Source organism: Equus caballus, chromosome 12 (assembly GCF_041296265.1).
Source record: "Equus caballus isolate H_3958 breed thoroughbred chromosome 12, TB-T2T, whole genome shotgun sequence".
NCBI classification, from domain to species: domain Eukaryota; kingdom Metazoa; phylum Chordata; class Mammalia; order Perissodactyla; family Equidae; genus Equus; species Equus caballus.
The window spans coordinates 29,369,428-29,375,985 of record NC_091695.1 but is presented as its reverse complement, the minus strand read 5'-3'; the positions used below and the strand labels follow the sequence as shown (position 1 = coordinate 29,375,985).

At 35.6% G+C, this 6,558-nt stretch overlaps 1 pseudogene; it reads right to left on the bottom strand.

The window, feature by feature from the left end:
* Window positions 1-2,189: 2,189 nt before the first annotated feature.
* On the bottom strand, window positions 2,190-3,104 carry LOC138916829 (olfactory receptor 5AN1-like; annotated as a pseudogene).
* Between the last annotated feature and the right edge of the window lie 3,454 nt (window positions 3,105-6,558).

Sequence of the window (6,558 nt, the reverse complement as noted above, 5' to 3'; positions counted from 1 at the left end):
TCAACATCAATAATTTTTAGAGAAATGCAAGTCAAAACTTCACTGAGATATCACCTCACACCTGTCACAATGGCCACAATTAACAGGATAATAAATAACAAGTGTTGGAGAGGATGTGGAGAAAAGGGAACCCTCATACACTGTCAATGGGAATGCAAACTGCTACAGCAACTATGGAAAACAGTATTGAGATTTCTCAAAAAAATTAAAAATAGAAATACCATATGATCCAGCTATTCCACTACTGGGTATTTATCCAGAGAATTCGAAATCAGCAATTCAAAGAGATTTATGCATCCCTTTGTGCACCACAGCATTATTCACAGTAGCCAAGATGTAGAAGAACCCAACTGCCCATCAATGGATGAATGGATAAAAAAGATGTGGTATATACACACAATGGAATCCTACTCACTCATAAAAAAAAATGAAATCCTGTTATTTGTGACAACATGGGTGGACCTTAAGGGTATAACGTAAGTTAAGTATGTCCAACAGAGAAAGCCAAATATCATATGATTTCATTCATAGGTAGAAGATAAAAACAATAACAGCAACAAAAAATACAGAGAGATAGAGATTAGATTTGTGGGTATCACAGGGGATATGATGGAGGGAAATAGTGAAAAGAGTTAAAGGGTGTGTATATGGGGACAGATTGTAATTAATCTTTGGGTGGTGAACATTATGTAATTTACACAGAAACCGAAATATAGTCATGTACCTCTGAAACTGTTATAATGTTATTAATCAATGTTACCTCAATAAAAAATAAAGAAGCAAAAAGAAAAAAGGGATCCAATGAATCTCCAAGGGTAATATGTAAATGTAAAGACATCTGTTTGATACTAGTTAGTTTGGTCTGAGTAATCTCAAAAATCAATAGTCAGTGTTGCTATACATTTTGTTCTTTTTTTTAACCAGCACACAAGGACTGCACTTTATGTCTTACTTCAGACAAGAAAAACTGGCCAGACTTGAGAACCCTGCCTCTTCCACTATCTATTTCCTTTCCTGGCCCTTGAGGTTTCCTGGAGAATATGAGCATTAAAGTAATTTAAACCATTCTATTCCATCTATTATATCACCCCAAACAACCATAAATCTCTAAGACATAAAATGTGTTCAACATGAACAATAAGAAATAATGTATACCAGCTTTTCATATTTGTTCTTTGCTCCTGCAGTATTGAATATTCAATAACTCTATTATTACAATGAACTCTCACAGAAGACTTCTCACAGAAAAGATGTTCAGAAGCTTGAAATACCAGAAATGATTGGGCAGTGCCATCCCATTGGCTATGTGAACCAAGGGTAAAGTTTTCCAGATTTGATGGGGGAGAGAAAGAGATGTTTGAGTCCCACAATATCAGAAGCTGCTATTGGCTGTGACATGGATTTTGAATATCATCTCCAATCAGAAATCCCCACTGGACAATAGATGCAGGAAATTAACTCATCAGACTCATAAATAAATGGCAGTGAAGGGAGCCAATACTTCATTCCATTCTTTATATGATTCAAATCACCTCTTCCCTCCTTAGGCTACAACTATGGAGACTAGGATGTGACTAAAAATTTATTAGATGATTAGCATTGAAGAGACCTTAGATAGACATTAGACATTAGCTGTCTCAGACTGGTCTCCCCAGGAGACACAATCAGGCCAATAGCATAGCTTTGTTTCTGTCCAAAGGCACATTACCACTCTGTGTTCATTCCCACTCTGGTCAGAAACACAGAACAAGCATTTGTCACCATGATGTCTGGATAATGCTACATCAAAATATTTGGCAGACAAGGTTTGTACACTCCTGGGGACCTCTGTCAATTCTCTCTCCTTTAAGGTCAGAAGCTTGCAATTGGACAGAGCTTAATCTCAGAAGCAAGAAGAAGCAAAACGTTTCTAAACCCTGATGTTTCACAAATACTTGCAGATAGATTAATAAATGATAAGGCCACTCCTCATGTAGAGTGAAAGTAATGAACCTCCAGGACTTAAAGATATTGTGTCTGTGTGGCATTGAGTAAGCTATTGGCTCATTTTGGCATATTATCTGGGTCAAACAAGCCTTCTTTGTCCAAAGATAGTATGAATTTTGTTATAGTGTATTAGTGTGCATATTGCTGTGGGTGAAAGTGATTCTGACAAGACAAATTGGTCAGAAATCTCATAATCTGTGACCTCAGCAATACTCTAACTTATTTTGCAACATCTTCAAGGCACCTTTGATTTCCTTGTTCCTCAGACTGTAAATCAAGGGATTCAACATGGGAATCACCACAGTGTAGAAGACTGATGTGAAACTGTCAAAGCTGGAGGAACCACCACAACTGGAACTCAAGTAGACAAATATACCTGAGGTAGACAAGAGGGTCACTGCTGTCAAGTGAGAAGCACAGGGGTTGAAACCTTTGAACTTGCCTTTAGCTAAAGTGATAATATAGCCATAGGATATCATAATAACTAAGACATTATCCCAAAGATCATTGTAAATATAGCAATCATGAGTTCTACAGAGAAAGTGTCAGAGCAGAACAGGACTAACAGTTGGGGCATGTCACAGAAGAAGTGGTTGATGACGTCAGGCCCACAGAAGTAGGATTGAAGCATGACACATAATTTGGATATAGAACCAGAGAGTCCAACCATATAGGACACAAGCACTATCTGAACACAGAGGGTTGGTGATATGATGGATGACTAGAGAAGTAGGTTACAAATGGCAACATATCAGTCATAAAACATGGCTGTCATGAGACAAGACTCACTCAGTCCCATGGTTGAGACAAAGTCCTAAATAATACAACCCACAAAGGTGATACCTTTCTGTTCCTGGAAGAAATTGGAGAGCATCTTGGGGACTGTGGAGGTCACATAGCAGATATCAATGAGAGAAAGATAACTGAGGAAGAAGTTCATGGATGTGTGGATGTGGGTAATCTATCCTTATTAAGATGAGGAGGCACGGGTTCCAAGTCAGAGTCATAATGTAGATCAACAGGAATACAGCAAAGAGCACTCCTATGATTCTGGAGAAATACGAGAATCTCAAGAGGATGAAATGGGTGATATCTGTAATATTTCCTCCCCAAACCATTGGCTTCGTGCTCCTAAAATCAGAAAAGAGACAAAAGAATGGATTGCAGACGCAGGCGAAACAATAGCATTACAATGCTCATAGATGCCATTTCTTTTCGTTCATTGAGCACTGAAAAAGGGAAAACACTTTATTGTCCTGGTGGAAAGACCCCAGTTTTCTTCTCCAATTGTCAAGAAATACCTTCTCAGTGTTTCAGGTTCTCAATTACTTCATGAGGTCTCAAGAAAATTACAAGAGATCTGGGGCTGGCCTGGTGGCATAGTGGTTAAGCTTTCACTCTCCACTTCACCGGCTCGGAGTTTCCTAGGTCAGATCTCAGGCAAGGACCTGTGCACTGCTTATTAAGCAATGCTGTGGCAGGTGTTCCACAGATAAAGTAGAGGAAGATGGCCACGGATGTTAGCACAAGGCCAATCTTTCTCAAAAATAAATAAATAAATAAATAATATTTAAAAAGTTGATAGAGAACTTTTTAAAAAGCAATAGAAATTCAGTGAATTATCTATGATAGACATCATTGACTAAAATCAATTTTTAAAAGACTTTTAATAATTAAAAATATAATTGTGGCTTTATAATAGTAAAGCATAAGTGGCATCATTCCAGAATAAACTTGTAATAGCTCTTCTTTCCCAGACAGTCATCTAGATAGATTTTTAAAAATTTCTTCTTTCACCTATACGAAAAATTATCCTGTTTATAATAACTTCTCAAACCTTTTTACCAATATATTTAATATAATATCTTCAAAATGGCCTGGATAATTGTATCATAATTTATAATCCTGATATTTTCTTGGTGTACAGCATGTATGCTAATAAAGTTATGAAATGTCTTCTTAGGGAAGTCTTCATAGGAGCCAGTCTTAAAAGGAGGCTAGTAAAACTCACAATTACAATCAAATATTGTCTCAAATGTAGGATATTTTTCAACTTAGGAAATAGCATAGTACTGTGGTTAGGGTTCAGACTTTAGAGTTTCTGTTCTGAGTGGCATCATCAAGATGGCAAAATAGGTCATTCCTGACTTTGGTAACCCTCATAAGAACAATTACCAACTATTCACAGACAGGACATCATTGCAAAAATCCTAAAACATGAGGATGAGGCTGAAGCACCTCCACTAACCACAGAGAACAAGAAGAACCACATTAAAAGGGTAAAGGAGAAGCCATACTCTGACTCCATTGCCCCTCACCCTGCTGGCACAGTGCCACACCAAGAATACTCTCTTGTCCTATGGTTTCTTCAGCAAGCTAAACAACCTAGAAGACATAGATAAATTACAAGAAACATACAACCTAGAAAAACTGAATCAGGAAGAAACAGAAAATCTGAACAGACAAATAACAATTAAGGAGATTGAATTATTAATCAACAGCCTCCCAACAAAGAAAAACCCAGGACCAGATGGTTTTATGGTGAGTCTGTCAAATATTTAAAGAAGAATTAAGACCAGTCTTTCTCAAACTCTTCCAAAAAACTGAAGATGAAGAACCACTTCTAAATTCACTTATAAGACCAGCACTGACACCAAAGCCAGATAAGGACACTGCAAGAAAAGAAAACTACAGGCCAATATTCCTGATGAATACAGATTTCAAAATTCTCAAAAAATACTAAACGATAAAAACTCTCAATAAATTAGGTATACAAGGAACTAAATTCAACATAATTAAGGCCCTATCAACAAGCCAACATCTAACATCATACTAAATAGTGAATGATCAAAAGCATTTTTCTAAGATCAGGAAGAAGACAAAGTTGGCCATTCTCAAGATTCCTATTCAAGATAGTACTTGGTCAGAGCCAGTGCAAGTGGGTCAAAAATAATAATAAAAGTCATCAGAATTGGAAATAAAGAATTGAAATTGTGTCTATAAGCAGATGACATGATTTTACCTACAGAAAATCATAAAAACTTCACCGAAAACCTGTTAGATCTAATCCATCAATTTAGTAAAGTTGCAGGATACAAACTAAGCATTCTAGATATTAACACAAATTGTCTGAAAAAGAAATAAATAAGATAATCTCATTCACCACAGCATCAAAAAACAAAATACTTAGCAATAAATTTAACCAAGAAGGTTAAAGTTCTCTTCACTGAACACTATAAGACATTGACAAAAGAAATTGAAAAAGACACAAGTAATGGAAAGGTATCCCATGTTCATGGATTTGAAGAATTAATATTATTAAAATATCCATACTACCCAAAGCCATCGATATATTCAATGCAGTCTCTACCAAGATTCCAGTGACATTTTTCACAGAAATAGAACATACAATCCTAAAATTTTTGTTGAAATACAAAAGGCCCTGAACAGACAAAGCAATCCTGAGAAAGAAGAATAAAGCTGTCAAAGAGGCATTACGCTTCCTGATTTCAAACTATATTACAAAGCCATAGTAATCAAAGCAGTATGGTACTAGCATAGAAACAGACACTTAGACCAATGGAACAGAATCAAGAGCCCGGAAATAAAACTGTGGGTATATGATCAACTAACATTTGAAAAGAGAGCATGAAATACTCAATGGAAAAAATACAGTCTCTTCAATAAATGGGTTTGGGAAAATTGGATATTCACATGCACACAATGAAACTAGACACCAATCTTACACCACTCACAAAAATAAACTCAAAAAGAATTAAAGACTTAAATGTCAGACCAGTAACCATAAAACTTCTAGAAGAAAACATAGAGAAAATTCTTCTGATCATGTATTGGAAAAGACTTTTTTCAATATTACGCCTAAAGCACAAGCAAAAAAATTAAAAATAATCAAGAAGGATTATATCAAAATAAAAAAACATCTGCACAGCAAAAGAAACGATAAGCTAATGAAAAGGTAATCTACAGAATGGGAGAAAATATTTGTAATCACGTATCTCATAAGGGGTTAATATCCACAATGCATAAGGAACTCATACAATTCAACAGCAAATAAATAATCCAATTAAAATTTTGGTATAGGACCTGAATAGATATTTTTATGAAGAAGACATCCAAACTAACAACAGATATGTGAAAATGTGTTCAGCATCACTAATCATCAAGGAATTGAAATCAAAACCACAATAAGATAGCAACTCACATCTGTTAGAGTGGCTATCATCAAAAAAGACAAGAGATAAAACTACAGGTAAGAATGTGGAGAAAAAGGAACCGTATGAACTGCTGTGAGAATGTAAACTAGTATAGCTACTGTGGAAAATAATGTGGATTTTCCTCAAAAAATTAAAAATAAACCTATCATATGATCCAGCAATTCCATCCTGGGTATATATCCAACGGAAATGAAATCACTGTCCCAAAAAGATACCTGAACTCCCATGTTCAATGCAGTATTATCTATAATAGCCAGGACGTGGATACACTCTAAGTGTCCATCAACAGATGAATGGACAAAGAAATCATATAATAAATGTAAAAATAATATAAACA